Genomic DNA, 20627 nt, shown 5'->3' with positions numbered 1-20627 from the left:
ATAAATTCTTATTTAAGTGTTTCTCATTAATTAGACAATATTCTTTTTTTTTATCTACTTATTTTTTTTATCCATTTCTAATCTCTACTATTGTATTTTCAAAGAACATTCAGGAAGTAAGTCCGAATCATTCACGGTTATCCGGGAGACATTACCTGAATATTAATATGTCAGCCGGTGAATTACTTTCGTGACAAATCAGTTTGTTCAATTTCCTGTATCAATAAAATCGGACACGAAAAAAAAAAGGAAATTTTCTTTTAATAATTGATATATATATATATTTTTTATTCGTATATTTTGCTATCGCAGAACCACGTTGTATTTAGTATTCATAGGTTATGCTGCATGTAAATGGGTAAACAAGTTTATTTCTCGATCAATAAAAGAGGATTTTGCTCAATCTCCAAATTAAAGACGACATAACTTATTTTATTTTATTAACTCAACTCAATTTTTAAGAATATGAAGAACATCAGTTTTAATTAAAACATCATTTATTTGAGTTCGACGAATTTTATTAGCAGATGTACTATAATCCTATCAAAATATTTTAAGATTCTTGTGTATATTGTTTGATTAGATTATGGAGCTATCTCTAATTCATTACCAAAATTAATCTAATTATAAGAAGTGAGCAATTACCACAAGAGACAAACTTGTTTATTTTCTTCCAGATACGGTACAAAGTATCAAATTATTCTCTTTCTAATCTAGCTTAAATTTATATTCATTGTTTACAACTAATGTAATACAGTATTTTTCAAATATTTTAATAATAAATATTGATAATAATGATACTCAGAAAACAAAACAAACAAATACCGTAAATGCCCTGGTATAAAATTAATGGCAATTAACGAAAAAAAATAATAATAATAAAAGAAACGAGCAATTACTTATTGTGACATCGTCACAATGCCGGGCTGTAATGTTTAATCATATTTTTAATTTATTTAATTTAAAATATATGCTCTCCACCTTAAATTAATAGTGGCTTGCCCCTGTACATCATACTTTTCCTTTAACAATAGATCGTGCCTGTCATCTATTTAACACCTTTCGGGGGAAAACTTTTGAATTGAAATAACATTACTTTCAGTTTGTATTGGACGTTCGTATGTAGTTGATCGGGGGCCTCCTGCCCCTTTTGTTTCCATATCTGGTCTCGTTTTTCATCTATCTAATTCCCAAGAGAATTGTATAAAAAGAAACTATACAAGTGAAAAAATTAACTGGTAAAAATATTTTAAATACGATTATCATTATAATTAGTTTTTCCTCTAATTAATTAATTTAATTTCCAAATCAACGAGCTATTACATATATAAATTAAAAACAATCTATACCTCATTAGTCATATAATTAATTGACAATAATTTAATCTCTTTATTACTGAGGTGTTGTTAAAATAAGAAAATATTGAAACATACAAAAAAAAAGCAAGGATTAAGACTTACAAGACGTTCTGTACATGTACTGTATACATGTACAGCACAAATACTGTACATGTTTTTTTGACGAAATTCGTGAAAAATTTATATAACCGTTAATGATTATAATCTATATTTAGTTGTTTAAAAATTAATCATTTATTTTGCATTATTTATAAATATATAAAAACAAAATATATGTTGCGGTTAACCATTGTTTTTTACGTTCCTCAGCTTGATATAATGATCATTTTGACTATTTTTTTAAACAATTATTATCGAACAGTTTTTTCTAGTAGATATAAAATATCTTAATTATAATAGCTTTAATATCATATCTTAATTGGAATGCCTTTCTATGCCTGATTCTAGACAGGCAGTCTATTCATAATGAAGATCCAATTTCATAAATGAAAAATAAATATAGATACCATTTATAAAAATCATCATCATAATATAGAACATACTTGTGGCATCTTTATTATCATCCAATTTCTGACTTTCTTATATCCAACTGATAAATAATTAAGTATAAACATTGTTTAAAGATGTTTTTGATTTTTGTCTTTGTATTTATACAACAAACTTTAATATTAGAATTCGTTACCTTTACTTATTACATTGTTATTCAATGGTAATAATACCTTTTAGCGTGTAAAACATTGATATATTTATAATCGATTTTTGTTTTGAAACGAATTTTATATGAAACGTGACCTTTCATTTCCAAATTTAACTGCAGAACACCTTCGAAACATTAAGCAATGCCACATTTTAGAACGATTAATCTACGTCTACGTTTAAAATTTAAATTCTCTAATAGAAATTCTAATAATTAATATAGCCTATAATCATTTTTATAAATAACTTTCGTCGGATCATCATAATATTTAATAAATTTTTAAATAAATAAATAATCTATTTAATTACAATGACTTTATTATTATCCACATATAAAATATAATTAAAATTCATATACACAGTATATACAAATTAGAATGGTTTTGAGTTTAAAAAAAAATTACAATTAATTTTTAAAAATATCCTTAGAAATTAATGTATATGTTTAACAATTTGTTTAGCTATAAATAACATTTAAGAATGGACAAACAAGTATATTATAAGCAATATCTTTCGCCTTGAAAATAGCGAATCTTGTTGTATGTTGTTTATTTCGAACACTCGTGACTTCATATCGCTATAGGATGGCAAATATATGTTGCTATTTTAATATTAAACTGTTTGTCTTGATATTTATACGTAGAAAGAAGAGAAAGAAAAATCTTTATGTGTCAAGTGTATTGTGTAGAAAGGCGAAAAATCAACTGATTAATTGCTAAAAGAGAGAAATTCCAATTGAAAAATCATTTCTTTCTTTAAATTTACTTAATATTTTATCTCTTATTCTAAGTACAAATGACAATTGAACCTAAATAAATTATAAGATGTCACTTTAATTAGTATTTATTCGAAGATTTTTATTGTATTTTACTTGTGTTTAATAGAAAATGATCTTCAATGCCAATTTCTTTTTATAACAGTCATTTTAATTGGCATTTGAACACAACAGCTGTTACAAATTGTTAAAACTTTATTTTCTGTTCTTGTTTTCCAATAAATTTAAAAATTTTATAGAATTAATCGTTATATATAAAACAGTATAAAGTTAACTTTGTGAAGAAAGAAAATTTATTAAACATTCTCTAACCAAGAATATTGTGCGAATATATGAAATATTTAATACGAAGCTTAATAAGATAAATTAGAGAAATGGAAGTCTTTACGGAGATTTGCTGTAAATGAAAAATGTCAGCCTTGAGCCGATTGGATCAATTGAGCTAAATCGGGCTCTTGATAACTCTAGAACACGTGGCCCTAACAAAACGGTAAGGGCCTCTATAGCAAAACGGCTTACAAGGCTTATAAGTGAGGAAATTTTTATTCTGAATAGAAAATTATCGTCACATTTTACGGATTTTACAGTTTGCAGCGTAAATTTTTCAGTAGTTTAGCAATTTTTTTTAATGATCTTAATCGGATCGTTTCTTTCATCATTATTCTCCATATTCAAATATTTATAGTTGCATGAACGATAATTTAATGTCACTTCACTGATCGTCGATTAGATAATCGTATTTTCTAATTTATTTTCGCTAAAAATGTTTAACATTTTCACCTTCTATATTTAGTAGTTAGCCACCTACGTTTAAGAAACGTTTTAATTTCATCTTATCTACCAACTCTCAAAGTTATTTATTATATTTAACAACAATTCAGACGTATAATGTAAATAAAATTTATTCATTTACTATATTAATTAATTATTTTAAACTGCAGTTTAGTTATTTAATCCCTTACTCTGTTCTACTTTTCCCCTAAAAACTCCCTAATAAAGTTTTCTAAATTTAACTATTCCCTTTCATTACATCATATCACTACTTTCTGAATGATGAATTTAAGCAATGACAAGATGCTAAAGAAAAATAAATTTATTTTANTAATTGTTTATTTCTTCGTTTCGTGTTTCGATTCTTAAAAAATGTCAAATAAATTTAAAAAAAAAAGTATGTTTTCAATCGTTATATCACGTTCGATTTGATTGGCTAAATATCCTAAAATTTATTAATAAATTAAATCATTTACTTATTAATTAGATTAATTAAACTAATTAAAATGAAGATAATTTATGTATTTATGTATTATATATATATAAATTGTACATTGCATATTAACAACTACAATAAGAAAACTTTTGCCTGAATTTTTACGTAGGGTTTCGGAATTTTTCAAACCTTTTTATTTAAAGAATTTAATTTTTTTTTTAGTTTAAAAAATATAGAAATTTTTAAAATGTGCTAAATAATTCTAAATTTTCAATTATTACAAAAGCTATTTTACATTAATTCTCTTGAATACCAGTGAATCCGGACAAGAAATTATCGAAAACTTTTTAAATTTCATTCACAGCAACAAATCTATTGTGAACGAATTTAAAAAGTTTTCGATAATTTCTTGGTCAAATTCACTCGTACTAAATTTAATCAATGCTTAGCTAATTCGATAGTGTATTGTTCATGCTGATGAAAGAACAAAAGAACTCATTGACTGAATGTATTAGCCGCTATCAGTATTGATTATGAAACACATATATTTAGAAACGTGACAGTTCTTATCAATTTAAATATTTCAAGAAAAGTTATAATTATTATTATTTAATACGCGTTTTCCTTTTCTTTTCTTGCTTCTTAAAGCTTTGAAAGAGCAAAATGAAAGTTAAAATGCCTGAAATCGAAAGATCTATTTCAAGATTACTGATAGAAAACCGAGGATCCGGAGTAAAATCGATCTCGAGTACCCATTGTTACAGATGAATGCTTTAACATGTCGTCATCCGCAGCTTTTCCTCGTAAATCTTATTTGTTTCGTCTGAATTGACGAATTATATTTCATACAAATGACATAAATTCAACTTATATATTAATGAGAAAATATCGTGTTGTATTTCGTTTGCATTGATTCCGAAAATCAAATATCTTCTAAAAGATTGATAAGTTTGATTTTCAATATTTCTTTTATTCCTTATCCTTAGAAGATCACAAAAGTTTGACGTTAATAAATTAATAAAAATCTATTTTAGAAAAAGTCTCACACAATTGCTGTAATTAAGAATTAAACTGAAATATTGACGAAGAAAATTAAGATAATTAAGCGTGATATGATCATTGCTATTATAAAACCAAAATTTGTTTCATTTACAGTAAAAGGGAATTTAGACAAATATGTGTAATAATGTATAATAAATAATCTTTAATATATAAATTGGACATCTAAGTATACAAATGTCATGATTTTAATATCATTTCTACGCTTAACTTTGTTACTTTGACAGCATTGTTTACACTTTGACATCTGAATAAGACATTAAATAAACAAAAGTATTTTTTTTTTTTAAATAATCGATCTTTAAAACGTATTTAATTTGTATCAATAATTTGTATTCCAGTTTCTTAAGAACGGATTAACTCGATAAAAATTTTATTTTTGTTATTAAATCTATATATATTTTTTTATACAAGATTTAATTAAAATTAAAATCGTGCGAGATAAATCTTAAACAGATGGTTTTCGCATAGAAAATATTTTTAGTCATCTGGAGATGACGTTAAATGGATATTTTAGATTTATTATATAAAAGTCTAGTAATTTGAATGGAACGTAAAAATAAAATAAAATAAAATAAATTCTTCTCTAATTCAAATTGTAAAAAAAGTCTTCTCTAATTCAAACTACTTTGTTAAAGAAGTGCTTGTAGCATAGGCCTACTATAAAACACGTCTTGCATTTGATATACAAGTAAGTTATTTATAACTAGCAGGTAGGCCCGGCGTTGCTCGGGCAAAAGTAACGATAGTGGATTAAGATTATTACATTTTAGTCAACCTTACCCGTTTCCACAGAATGCAAGAACTGGGTCCTCCTGTTTCCGGACTAATTAGAGAATTTTTAAATGGGTCTAAAAATATGTTCGATTTCCCGCAAAAACGAAAAAAACTGCATCTGCGTCTTGCACGTCGCTTTCTCTTAACAATTCCATTGTTACGTAACACTTACATTGTTACTTAACACTTCCATTGTTGATGGAAGTGTTAAGCCTTAATNTATTCGAACCTATGTCTCTTAGAGCGGTCGACCACCGGTTATTATCGTTATATTTAAAATAAATCGTTTTTATTTGCAAATATAACGATTATAACAATTGACATTAATGGCATTTAAAGAATATCATCCTTATTGAATCGTACGGACAAAACTGATTATTAGCGTAACGCAATCGGGAATTTTTCTCGACGAAACTTTAAGACGTTTAAAATGTTATTAAGAATAGAAAAAAAAAATTAGAAAATTATTTACCAGAAATATAGATTAAGTTCTTCCAAGATGAGTATTTTTATTATAATGATGTGGCACGAAATGTTTTTCAGTGAAATCATTTCATCGATAATTATTACAATTATCTCCCTAACGAATCAATACTATTGATTGTAGAGTTTAAATGAACAACATCGCTTCTGTTAATTGTTTTACATACTTAAATAATTTTACTAATTATGTAAATAACTTCAAAACAATCCGAACTAGTCAAATATTATAAGACTGATTTAATATATAGTTTTCTATAGTTTATAAAAACATTACATTTATCTACATTCATAAATTATAGAAAAAGTAATAGATAATGAGAAAAATCTATAACAGTTTCCCTTCAAGCCAAGCGAATCGCTTCTTTCATTCGTCTATATTTTAAAATATAATAGAGTAAAGTTTGGAAGATATGGAGTAAAAAAATGAAGAAACTATAAAAAAGAAATACTATTATTCTTTCCACGTGTTCTAGAGATTTAGAAGCAATATAAATACGTCTTCTACTCAAACAATGCAGAAAATATAATTGTATAGCTTCTAAAAATCTTGACACAATTATATCGTGTATGTGATTAACACCTCTACACTAAGTACGTGTTTGGCACACCAATTCATTCTTTATATAGGTGTAGAATTTCATTTTTTTTAAAAGAATTTAATTTTTTTTTTAGTTTAAAAAATATAGAAATTTTTAAAATGTGCTAAATAATTCTAAATTTTCAATTATTACAAAAGCTATTTTACATTAATTCTCTTGAATACCAGTGAATCCGGACAAGAAATTATCGAAAACTTTTTAAATTTCATTCACAGCAACAAATCTATTGTGAACGAATTTTAAAAGTTTTCGATAATTTCTTGGTCAAATTCACTCGTACTAAATTTAATCAATGCTTAGCTAATTCGATAGTGTATTGTTCATGCTGATGAAAGAACAAAAGAACTCATTGACTGAATGTATTAGCCGCTATCAGTATTGATTATGAAACACATATATTTAGAAACGTGACAGTTCTTATCAATTTAAATATTTCAAGAAAAGTTATAATTATTATTATTTAATACGCGTTTTCCTTTTCTTTTCTTGCTTCTTAAAGCTTTGAAAGAGCAAAATGAAAGTTAAAATGCCTGAAATCGAAAGATCTATTTCAAGATTACTGATAGAAAACCGAGGATCCGGAGTAAAATCGATCTCGAGTACCCATTGTTACAGATGAATGCTTTAACATGTCGTCATCCGCAGCTTTTCCTCGTAAATCTTATTTGTTTCGTCTGAATTGACGAATTATATTTCATACAAATGACATAAATTCAACTTATATATTAATGAGAAAATATCGTGTTGTATTTCGTTTGCATTGATTCCGAAAATCAAATATCTTCTAAAAGATTGATAAGTTTGATTTTCAATATTTCTTTTATTCCTTATCCTTAGAAGATCACAAAAGTTTGACGTTAATAAATTAATAAAAATCTATTTTAGAAAAAGTCTCACACAATTGCTGTAATTAAGAATTAAACTGAAATATTGACGAAGAAAATTAAGATAATTAAGCGTGATATGATCATTGCTATTATAAAACCAAAATTTGTTTCATTTACAGTAAAAGGGAATTTAGACAAATATGTGTAATAATGTATAATAAATAATCTTTAATATATAAATTGGACATCTAAGTATACAAATGTCATGATTTTAATATCATTTCTACGCTTAACTTTGTTACTTTGACAGCATTGTTTACACTTTGACATCTGAATAAGACATTAAATAAACAAAAGTATTTCTTTTTTTAAATAATCGATCTTTAAAACGTATTTAATTTGTATCAATAATTTGTATTCCAGTTTCTTAAGAACGGATTAACTCGATAAAAATTTTATTTTTGTTATTAAATCTATATATATTTTTTTATACAAGATTTAATTAAAATTAAAATCGTGCGAGATAAATCTTAAACAGATGGTTTTCGCATAGAAAATATTCTTCAAAATAAATGAGGGGAAAAAAAAATCTAAATGTATTTCCACTTTGAATAATGAATAAATTAACTTGAAAAAACAGAAGAAGAAGCAAAAATAGATAAATGTTTCTTGAATATGTGTCCAGTATATTTTTTTTTTTTTAGGAAAAACGCGTACAGTACAGTCAGTATACATGACATTTAATTGATTCGTAAACATGTTCGTGTTCGCTATGCGTGATAAATATTATTTGAAAATATGAATGGTCATAGTTAAAGAGTCACTCGACTAGGTCCTAAAAATCCAAACTTCTCATAAATTCTTCAAGTGTTTTTTTATCATATTCGAACCTATGTCTCTTAGAGCGGTCGACCACCGGTTATTATCGTTATATTTAAAATAAATCGTTTTTATTTGCAAATATAACGATTATAACAATTGACATTAATGGCATTTAAAGAATATCATCCTTATTGAATCGTACGGACAAAACTGATTATTAGCGTAACGCAATCGGGAATTTTTCTCGACGAAACTTTAAGACGTTTAAAATGTTATTAAGAATAGAAAAAAAAAATTAGAAAATTATTTACCAGAAATATAGATTAAGTTCTTCCAAGATGAGTATTTTTATTATAATGATGTGGCACGAAATGTTTTTCAGTGAAATCATTTCATCGATAATTATTACAATTATCTCCCTAACGAATCAATACTATTGATTGTAGAGTTTAAATGAACAACATAGCTTCTGTTAATTGTTTTACATACTTAAATAATTTTACTAATTATGTAAATAACTTCAAAACAATCCGAACTAGTCAAATATTATAAGACTGATTTAATATATAGTTTTCTATAGTTTATAAAAACATTACATTTATCTACATTCATAAATTATAGAAAAAGTAATAGATAATGAGAAAAATCTATAACAGTTTCCCTTCAAGCCAAGCGAATCGCTTCTTTCATTCGTCTATATTTTAAAATATAATAGAGTAAAGTTTGGAAGATATGGAGTAAAAAAATGAAGAAACTATAAAAAAGAAATACTATTATTCTTTCCACGTGTTCTAGAGATTTAGAAGCAATATAAATACGTCTTCTACTCAAACAATGCAGAAAATATAATTGTATAGCTTCTAAAAATCTTGACACAATTATATCGTGTATGTGATTAACACCTCTACACTAAGTACGTGTTTGGCACACCAATTCATTCTTTATATAGGTGTAGAATTTCATATAAAAATTCTACATTGTTCATTAAATTTGCATAGTAAACTTTTTGTTTATTTATTTAAAAGACATTTCTGTTTATTATTTAAATGACAATAAGATAAATTTTATTATGTAGACTTAAACTAAACACATTTAAAACAGAATTTTTCCACGTAAGAATGCAAGAAAATGATTTACAATATAAAAAAAATAACGAATTACACATACGAAATTTTCTAAAAGTATGAAGTAAATACGAATAAAGAATATTTAAATATACATATTTATATAAGAAATAATCAATTCATCTTTGTTTATTTTTTGTTGTTTACTTTTTATAAATCTTTTATTTGTTCATATGTTGTATAAGAAAAATACATTTGAAGATAAAGAAAAATTCTAACAGTATTATTTTTTCTTACGTGCAATTTTTCTTCGATGCGACTACCAGAATAATATAAAAAAAAATGTATTAAATCATGCTAAATAAATAGAATTTTAAATAATTCTTTAAAAATAAACTTATCGTTCTTTTAAAATATAATTAAACGGATTTAAATTTTTAGATGTTTTTACGTTCATTTTGAATTTAAATTCAAAAGAATATAATATAAATAAAACGATTTTAACCAATTTAAAATGTAAAATTCTTTGATTAAAGTTGGGTTTAAAAATTTTTCGTATGCAGTTTGTTTAATATATATATATATATATATATATATATTTTATATTAATTTTTTCTATTTTTAAAGGGGGGAAAAGTTNTAGATCTGCTGGTCTTCTCTGTGATAAGGCTCACCTAGGGCGATACCTTAACTCGAAAGGTCCCTTTTATATAAATTTATATAGCGTTAACTCCTTATCATAGAGTTCTTCATATTGTAAAAGATATAAGGCCTTAATACGAGTAATAATATCCAAAAGTTTCATCAATATTCCTGTATTTCTTAACACCCCCGAATGAGTGAGACGTCATGAGTTTGTAGTACCAGTCGACCATGAATTTCAATAAGAAACTGATTGATGATAGAATCATATTTTCTATTAATATAATGAAAACTACGACTAAGTAAGCGAAATATTAAAAAAAAATGTCCACCAACTGAACTTGGTTGCTTAATTATATTACTAAATGAGGAAAAATAATATATATTTTTACACAAAATACGGGAATAAAATCAATAAAACAAATAAAAATAGATTTTTTTTTAATCATTTAATAAAGGAATTTCTATTTATTACCATTTTTATATTATAGGATAAAATTCTGGGGCCGTATATAAAGCACCCATCATACTGTATATATATTAAGGTTATATAGAATATATATATATATAATTTAACTTTTATAAACCATAAGTAGAATTAAATTTCTGTATTAATAAATCATCATAATTTTTTATTTTCACCTGAAATTAAATCACTGTTTTTTGCAGTTGTTTAAAACAAAAAACATATTGATTTTATTTAGTTTTATCCAAGAACTTTTTATTAATTTATATATATATATAAAAAAGTGTTAAAAACTTTAATAAAATTTACTAAAACAAAAATATACATATAGATATAATCTTTATTTTATACGTGTTATCTGTTTTAAATTTTCTATGAATGAATTATGTTGATAAAATATAATATATTTTTAGTTATTAAACCATTGACGTAATAGAACCGTCACAGTTATTCTCTAGTTGCTACGCAACGGGATAACTATCTTATTTCAGTTATCAGAGACGATGTACTGTACAGTACTGTACTTTACAGTACATAGCAAATACGAAAAGCTCTTCCTTTAAAGATTAGTTCATAAAAAAAATTAATTTAAATCAACAATTAAATCAATTAAAAATATCATTACTTAGTAACACAGAGGTGCCTTTAAATTTATAGTTATTTAACAGAAAGAGTCATAGTTGGGTCCACCGTAAGTTTCAATTCGGACCCGCGTGCAACGTCTGTACTGCTTTATTTATAACTTATGTCGAGGTTAAACGTAGAATTTTTTAACTAAAAAAGTTACAGATATTAATCGATATTTTAAATTAAAATAATAAAAAAAAGCTTACTTTGACAAAGGCAGGATCACGAATGGCATCATCTTTCCCTAATTGCTGATCCATTGTATCTTGTCCGAGAGTCATCCTGCTAATGATCAAATCTTACTAACAGTGCACATTTGGGTGCGAATATTGTCTAATGGCTTCATAACAGATCTATTAAAAATAATAAGAAGAAAAAAATAAAATATATTAAAGATATAAAACTTTAAAATTTTATAATTAATTTAAAAAAAAAATATAACTCGTATAATATTAATAATTATAATTATAATCTACAGAGATGATTTAATAATGTTATTGGATGATTGATAAGTCATGCCGAATCGAATTTAAATCACTTTAAATTTAGTTAAATGACGAATAAATAACTTTAAATATAATTAAGAAAAGTTTTAAATATGTTAATTAACATTTAAATTGTTGATAATTACATTTAAAACTTAAAGAGGTATACATAATTTATTTAAATTAAGCAAATATCTTAAATTCAATATACAAAATAGATTAATAAGAAAGATATTTTATCAATGTAATAACATTTTACGCTTAATAAATGTTTTAGTTAGGATAGGTGAAACAGATGTAGCCAATGATATTTCAATAAACACCTACCACTAACACGTAATCGATTTAACATTAACTGGCAAAATTTAATTACTGCTTAATTAGAAAAATCTTTTTTACAATTTTTTTAAAAATAAAACCTCCCTGAGAGGTAATATAACATTTTAAATTTACACCAACTTAATAAATTTATAAAGATTTATACAAAATTCCTGTATAAAATTTACCTTTTCTGTTGTTGCTTATTGAATATTGTTCTAAGCACTTATTTATTTTTTAGTACCCACTAAAAGGGGAAATATACATAAACACATCCTTCGTCATTCCTTTGAAAGCTCACATCTTTAGTAAAGTGTTGAAAAATTTAATTATTCTCACACATACGAAAGAAAAGGGAGGAAAAAAAAAGGTATTTTCAAAGCTCTCGTTATCGCCTTTTTTTTAAGCTCGAACGAAAGTATAATGCAAATCGTATTCATAATTAACGTAGAAATGCCCGAAAACATTTTAGAAACGAATCAAATTTTTAAATTTATATATCTTCAAGTTATTTTAGAAATAAATGCAACCGGACAATAAATTCTTTCGCAAGTAATTTTATCTCCGGAGCTTTTCAACACAATAAGAATGTCCAATACAATTCGTGTGATATCACGAACAAGAGAGCTAGCTGTGTGTGAAGATTAGATCTAACGTAGAAGAAGGTCTGAATAAGATTTCATTGTCATTTGTAAATTAGATTTTTGACCGAAACCGCATATTTTTAACCTCCGTTTATTTTTCTTTTTATTCACAAATAGCCGTATTAATTACGTCAAGCATTATTAAGTCGTGTAAATCGTAGTAATTTGTTTAACAATCAGCGATGCTCTTCGACTATATTTTTTTTATCACTTATATTTTTAAAATGGTGGATAACACTTTTATTAAATGATTGTAATCGGTCATTTGTATTAAAGCGGATTTATTAAGTAGCTTAGAATTTCAATTATATATTATTAATTTAATGAACAATTTGCAAGCTTAAATATAGATTGTACCGTGTCCGTAGTAAAGCTGCTCATCAAGAAAAAGAAAGCGGCTTTAAAAAATTATATTATATATATTTTTTAAATAATAAAATTTGACAAAATATAAAATATTTAATGCAAAAAATTTAATAATACTTAACAGATGTTTTTGAAGCGAGACACGGACTAAATAGATCTGCTGGTCTTCTCTGTGATAAGGCTCACCTAGGGCGATACCTTAACTCGAAAGGTCCCTTTTATATAAATTTATATAGCGTTAACTCCTTATCATAGAGTTCTTCATATTGTAAAAGATATAAGGCCTTAATACGAGTAATAATATCCAAAAGTTTCATCAATATTCCTGTATTTCTTAACACCCCCGAATGAGTGAGACGTCATGAGTTTGTAGTACCAGTCGACCCCCCTATAACACTGCTGATAATTCCGTTTTATATGAATTCCATGTTGTACGAGTCACTTAGATTTTACAAATACGTGAACCGTTCACAGCCCGGCACTCGTATTTGTAAAATCTAAGTGACTCGTACAACATGGAATTCATATAAAACGAAATTATCAACAGTGTTATAGGGGGGGTCGACTGCTATTTTAAAATTCAGATTTTCTAAATACTTCTTCAAATTAATTAATGTATGAAATTAAAACGGAATAATGACATCTACGAATAATTGTAATTAAATATGCATAATCTGACCTAAATAAACATCAACGTTTACAAGAGGATGATATATAAACAAATTTACATAATCCATTCTGTAGCGAGTGTAAAATTTATTATCGTGTTGATAGGCGCTTAGTAACTATAAAATCTATGAAAAATCTAAAATGCAATATTAATTAAGGTTATATAAAAAAATTTCTTTAAACATTAGTATTTTCTGATGTTCAGTTGTCAAGGAAACATTTTCAAAATAGAAAGCAATTTACTAAAATTAAACTGGGAAGCTGTTTTCAGTTTTGACAAGAAAAATTACTTCTTCTCTTTTTTTTTTTGTGTGTAACAGAATATTAAAAATTTAGAAATTAAAACCTCTTTAAATTAAAAAAATATATCGATTATAACTGAAAATATTACGGAAAAAAAAAACCGTATTTACTCCTGTTTAATAAGTTATTCTATCCCGAAATGAGATACAATAAGGTAAAAAACTTCTCTGCACGACTTCTCTGTTTAGTAGGGAGTTCGTTTAACAGGAATATTGAGATGTGAAAGGTGTCTAGATCCACAGAAAGGAAACGTGTGCTGAAGCACAACCGAACATTGATCGTAAGAACAATCATAGAAAATAGATTTGCCAATATCAATAGAAAAATCTATTTAGTCTATCCACACCACTTTAACAGTTTAACGTAGGTGTTAAAGCTTTAAAAATGTTATTTATGATGTAATTATCGTTTTTATTTATATATTTAATATACGAAAAAACGTTTAACTTACATATAAATTCTAATTTTGCATGGAAGTAAAGGTAACGAGAAGGAGTGTTACAGCGTTAAAATCGTTTGAATTTTATCAGATAATGCCTCTATACACTCCTAATTAAATATTAGTGAGAAAGGAAATTAGATAAGCCAGCGATTATGACAAAAAAAAAACACCATAAATAGAATGATTGTAGCGATTTATTTCGTAACGCAAATTTTAAAAGTCGAATACTCGATTTACACGTCTTTTAAAACAAATAATATTAAAATTCAACAATACCTTTTAAGCAATTATCAAATACAAACATCCGTTCGTTCTTCTAAAATGTTTGGTTGTTAATTTAATTAATTAATTAAACAAAATAAGCAAACAGCGAAACGATTGTTTTCCTTATTGAAATCATGTCACATGTCACGAACGAAAAGACACCGTTACCTATAATGATAGAAGTACGTCCTTGACCCTTTCCATTTTATAACCAACAGCATTAGTCAGATATCTAGGTGGAGATGAGCCAAATACAGCTGTTTAATGCATTAACATGTGAAGAGAACTTTTTATTTTTATTTATTTTTTAAAAATAAGGTACGGGTCTAACGATATTTTAATACTTTCTAACTCTATTGTTAAAACCGTAATAAATTCAAGAAATAAAATTAAAGCATGAGAAATATCGTGTATTTTAGAAGTGATCGAAAGCAGCCATGCAAAAGCATACGACGTAAAGATGAGTTTTCATTTTACGCCTTCTATACAAGACAATGTCAATATGGTAGACCCAATCGATTTGACGTCATCCATTCAAATTATATAATATAAATCATTCCATATACAAATTTACATTTACTTTGCAAGCTTAATGACATTTTTTTTTTTTTAAACCGATCTTCTCGTAAGCTTAGGTATATTTTTATCAAATCAATACAAACGATAAAAGAATATAATTTGTTGTATGAAAAATAAATTTTGTGTTAAATTCTAATTTTTTTATTTGAAATGATTTTAAAATTATCATCGGAAGCACGATTCCATGACACTTTAACAATTTTATTGTAACGGGTCTTGCCAAATCGTATAGAATTTACAGATATAAAATACAGTCGACCCCCCTATAATACTGTTGATTTTTCCGTTTTATATGAATTCTATGTTGTACGAGTCACTTAGATTTTACAAATACATGTGCCGGGCTGTGAACGGTTCACGTATTTGTAAAATCTAAGTGACTCGTACAACATGGAATTCATATAAAACGGAAAAATCAACAGTGTTATAGGGGGTCGACTGTATTTTATATTATGTAATTAAATAATATGTAGTAATTTATATGTATATATTATACATATGTACAAAAATTCAATATATATATATATATATTAACTTTTTTTAAACAACAAAAGTTTTTAAGTTTTTAAGTCAATTTCTTAAAATTTACATAATATTATACTAGATATACTAATATTCACTTTACATTAAATTTCCTTAATAGTTTTTATAAGCCATAAATCAATTTTTTTTTCAATTTTAAACTCCAAGAAAAAAAAATTTTGTAATTTAAAATAATCGGAAATCGATTTGTTGTACAGTCAGACAACCAAACGTTCAAATAACTACAAAAAACTGAATTTATAATTAAGTTTTCACATAATGCTATTGTAGTAATGTTTGTTGTATAAGGGATTTTTGTATGTTATTATTACATTAATAAGATTTTAATGTTTACTATGAAATATTATTAATTATCAAAACTCGAGTTAACTTCAGAGAAGCAATAATTCAAGAGGAGCCATTTGTAAACCCGATATTCATAAATCGCATTTTGAAAGGGAATTGTGTGGAATTTTTATTGTCAAATACGAAAATAATAATAATTATTTTTTTTAAATTATTAATATATTAATTTCATTTAATAATAATATATAGGATGGTTCAAAGATTAGTTAACTATTGTAAAAGGCTAAGTTGATGCTTTAATCTGTAAACAATTATGGCATAGTTGATACAGAATTTGTACAATTCTGTACCAAAACCGACTAGTTGTAGTCAATTTTAATATAAAATTAATATAGAAGTTTAGTTATTGATACAATTCTCATTAATTGGTACCTTATTAGTACAGTTCTGTATTAATTACTGAAATGTTACACCGTTCTGTATCAGCTGAAAAAAATCTATAAATTCTGTATTATTTTCGTACCAATTTAGTGAAGAACAATAGCAATTCTGTGCAGTGTCCTCTACAATTCTAATGTACTGTACTGTACAATCGGCAGAGAATTATACAGTCGACCCCCTATAACACTGTTGATAATTCCGTTTTATATGAATTCCATGTTGTACGAGTCACTTAGATTNTTATTTTTAAACTTTAATAATATAGTTTATACGATTAATATAATAAAAGTATTTTGAAAATTCATTATTATTTTCAGTATAATTTCAATCATAGTTTCATAGCCATAAGAAGATTTCGATTTATATTCGATTATCACGCCTATAATTATGTAATATTTAAATTTCTTTCATTTATATAATTTTTTTAAATAAGTCAAAATGTAATATATGATTACAGTAAGATTAAAACGGTATTAATAATAATAAAAGTATTATGAAATATAAAGAATTACACGACAAAATATCTTCGGGTTAATAAACTAAATAATATAAAGTTAATTATATTTTAAAAATTATTTAATATTATATTAAACTATAAATCTAAATAGTTTTAAATTGCATATTGTGTCGTCGAGTATATATATATTTATAACTTTTTTTTTACTTAACTTTTTATATAATATTACATAAAATATGTCTTTAAATTTTAATACTTTTACAGTAAACATTATAATAAATAAACATAGATCAATCAATTTACAATATATTTTAATATAGTTCAATTATAATTCGCTGGTGGTATTTTTTTAATAAACACAAGAATATTAAATTTTAAAATTTACTGTATATTAAATAATGTTAAATAATTATACATTTTAAAAATATGTTATCAAATTGGAAAGAACAACTTAATTTTAATTTATATATTTATTTACTGTAAAAATAAAAAAAAAACTTTTTCTAATGTAAATTTAATGATTTGTCAATTCGACGTCATAAAACACATGAGTAACGCATATATTTTATTTATTATAAAGTCAACGTTTGTTCGGTGTTTAATACTACAAAGTAAAGAGTGGGAGTCCCATTCTGACGTTGCAATTTCTGAAATTAAGTGAAATTATTGTTAAAAACTTCTACATTCACAAAAAAAATTCATTTTTATTTCTATTTAAATATTTAATAAATGTATAAAAAAAGTTTTTCTTTATGAAAGTTTAAATTAAACTTTTCTTTATCTTAAGATATTATTAAATTTTGTATTACTTTGATTATAAAAAATATTATATTTACCTACATATACAGTCGACTCTCCCTATAACACTGTTGATAATTCCGTTTTATATGAATTCCATGTTGTACGAGTCACTTAGATTTTACAAATACGTGTGCCAGGCTGTGAACGGCTCACGTATTTGTAAAATCTAAGTGACTCGTACAACATGGAATTCGTATAAAACGGAATTATCAACAGTGTTATAGGGGGGCCGTGTACAAGAAAAACACGTTACAGTAAACTCAGTTAACTATTCGTATTTAAAAGTGTATATGAAATTTAAAAAGCAGTTAACAGACTTACCAACCTGTATTAAGGCCCACTATTTATAATAATAATAACATTAACAAAATATTTTTTTATATATATTTCTGCGAGTTAAAAATAAAAAGTAAAATAATTTAAAATTATTTATAGCTTAAACTAAATGTAAAAGCCTTAAATATTTAAAAATAAAAATAATATTAATATTAATTTTATATGGGAAATTATTGAATTTATAAATGTATCCATTTAGATTGCAATTAAGGGCTTAAAATATAAATTAAGTGGTTTAGAGTAATTTAACATTTTCAGTAATCGAAATACGTTTTAAACCATTTTACTTAATGATTTGATTATATATAATAATAGTAATTGAAATTATTATTATTAAATTGCTTAAATTAAAAAAAAAAAAATACAAATTTAATACGAGCATACACAAGCTTTTAAGTTCCTCGTTTAAATATGCTTTTAAAAATAATAAAGCATTACTTTTAAGCATTTTAAAGCTAAAACATACATTTAATAAAAGCATACACAAGCATAAAGCTAGCCTTTTATGCTTGTATATCGCTTTATATATAGTTGTATACGTTTGTATATAACTTACTTTAATACGCATTTAAAAGCATAAAGCATTGTTTTTTATGCATTTTAAGTTAATATTTAAAACTGTAAATTAGTAAAAATTAATTTTTTATTAAAATAATTAATAATATATTATGAAGATATATTAAGAAAAATTTATTAAGTTTAAATCATTATCACAATAAAGAGTTAACGAAAAAATAAATGGCGAATTAATAAAATAGGAAGAAAAATCGAAACGAATACGAAAAAGATTTATAAAATCGAGAAAAGGAAAACACATTTATACATTTAAATTTCCAATTAATATCCATACTTCAGCATAAACAAACAGAATCTAAAAATAGAAATCAATTTAGATCTCAAGATTTTAAATCACACTTCTTTATAGCTAACGAATACAGTTTCCCCCCTCCTTACAACATTCCATTTGAAGTTTCCCCCCTCCTCCCCGTTCATAATAGTAATAAGTTTAAAAAATAAAACAAAAAAATATATATATGACTTGTTTTTTAACAGGATTTATCGTTTTAGATATCGAATTATTCGCCACAATGTTTTGTTGATCGAAGAGAGATTCAACAAGCGGTCGTTCGATATATAAACCGAAATGTTACTCTATATATCCTTATCTTTTTACCTATTAATAAATACACTCCCGAAGTCAGTTAATGTATTATTTTATAATCTAATATAATGTTTTATTATTTAAAAAAAAGAAAAAAACATTTCCTTCTGTACAAGAATATATTTGTCTTCATTTTTTTTTCTAAGACCGAAATAAACACGGGGAGGGGGGGAAAAAGCTGCTTAAATAAGAGTTTCCTAACGAATATCCTGTCGAATTACACTTATTTAATGACGAATAACGCGTAATGACTCTTTTCTAAAAGAACTGCGGTGTTTAAGACGCAAAAAAAACGCATTATTTTTAGAAAAACCTCATTACAAAGCGCATTATTTACAACGGATATTTAACTATCTCCTATGAATAGAACAGTCTCGATATAGCGAAATATAAATTGCGAATTATTAAATGCACGCGTAATAAGAATAACATAACCCCATACTATATTAGTTTTAAAAGATTCCAATCTTTTTTTTTTAAATACAATTACAAAAGCCGATATGCGGAAAAAAAAAAACTTACCGTATTCGAGCTCGATAGCACCTGTTTACACGAGAAATTATGGAAAGATGAAAGAGAATTTGGTGGTAGATCTTACGCGCTTTGATTTAGATTGAGTCGAGGGGGAACCTTCTTCCGTTTATCGGCTTCACTTTTAGACTGCGACAACACGACTCACAATTTAAGCTTGACAGTCAGGCAAGCTGACGTATCGTTCTTAGTAGCAGACATCGGATAGAATGACGTATAAAAGCGCGTGCGCCCGAATTAACCAATGAGAAAAGAGGGGTGAAAAAATCAATAAAACCCGGGAGGAGGTTAGTAGTGATAACCTAAAAGACTCGAAACGCTTATTTTAAACGACCGTCTCTTAATTTTTCTAATATTTAATAGAGTTTTAATTAGTTTAATTTTCTATTTACACCCGAATTTTGACGAGGTTAAAACTTTTTTTTTTTACTTAAATTTGTCTTAATAATTTGTAAAATGAGGCTAAATTAGGAAGCGTTAACGTGTAGTCTATAATTAAATGCTCGTTTAAACAGTAGAAATTGTGTAATTGATGTTTGATCGGGAATCGATTATTGATAAATCAATTTTCAAGAGAATCTTGTGTAATATCCTTCTTG

The 20627-nt window shown here is 25.5% G+C and overlaps 1 long non-coding RNA gene across 1 annotated transcript in view; it reads right to left on the bottom strand.

Annotated features, from left to right (window-relative positions):
• Positions 1 to 20258, bottom strand: part of LOC111638368 — a 44982-nt gene extending 24724 nt beyond the window's left edge. The window contains exons 1-2 of the long non-coding RNA XR_002758853.1: positions 20020 to 20258; positions 11609 to 11755 (exon numbers count right to left, since the gene is read on the bottom strand). This is a non-coding gene — a long non-coding RNA (uncharacterized LOC111638368). The remainder of the gene's footprint in view (positions 1 to 11608; positions 11756 to 20019) is intronic.
• Positions 20259 to 20627: the final 369 nt, after the last annotated feature.

The sequence above is a fragment of the Centruroides sculpturatus genome, unplaced genomic scaffold, assembly GCF_000671375.1.
Source record: "Centruroides sculpturatus isolate CEXI.00-Female unplaced genomic scaffold, Cexi_2.0 scaffold1014, whole genome shotgun sequence".
Taxonomy (NCBI): domain Eukaryota; kingdom Metazoa; phylum Arthropoda; class Arachnida; order Scorpiones; family Buthidae; genus Centruroides; species Centruroides sculpturatus.
Note: the sequence above shows the minus strand (reverse complement) of the source record. Positions and strands in the feature narration are given on the sequence as shown.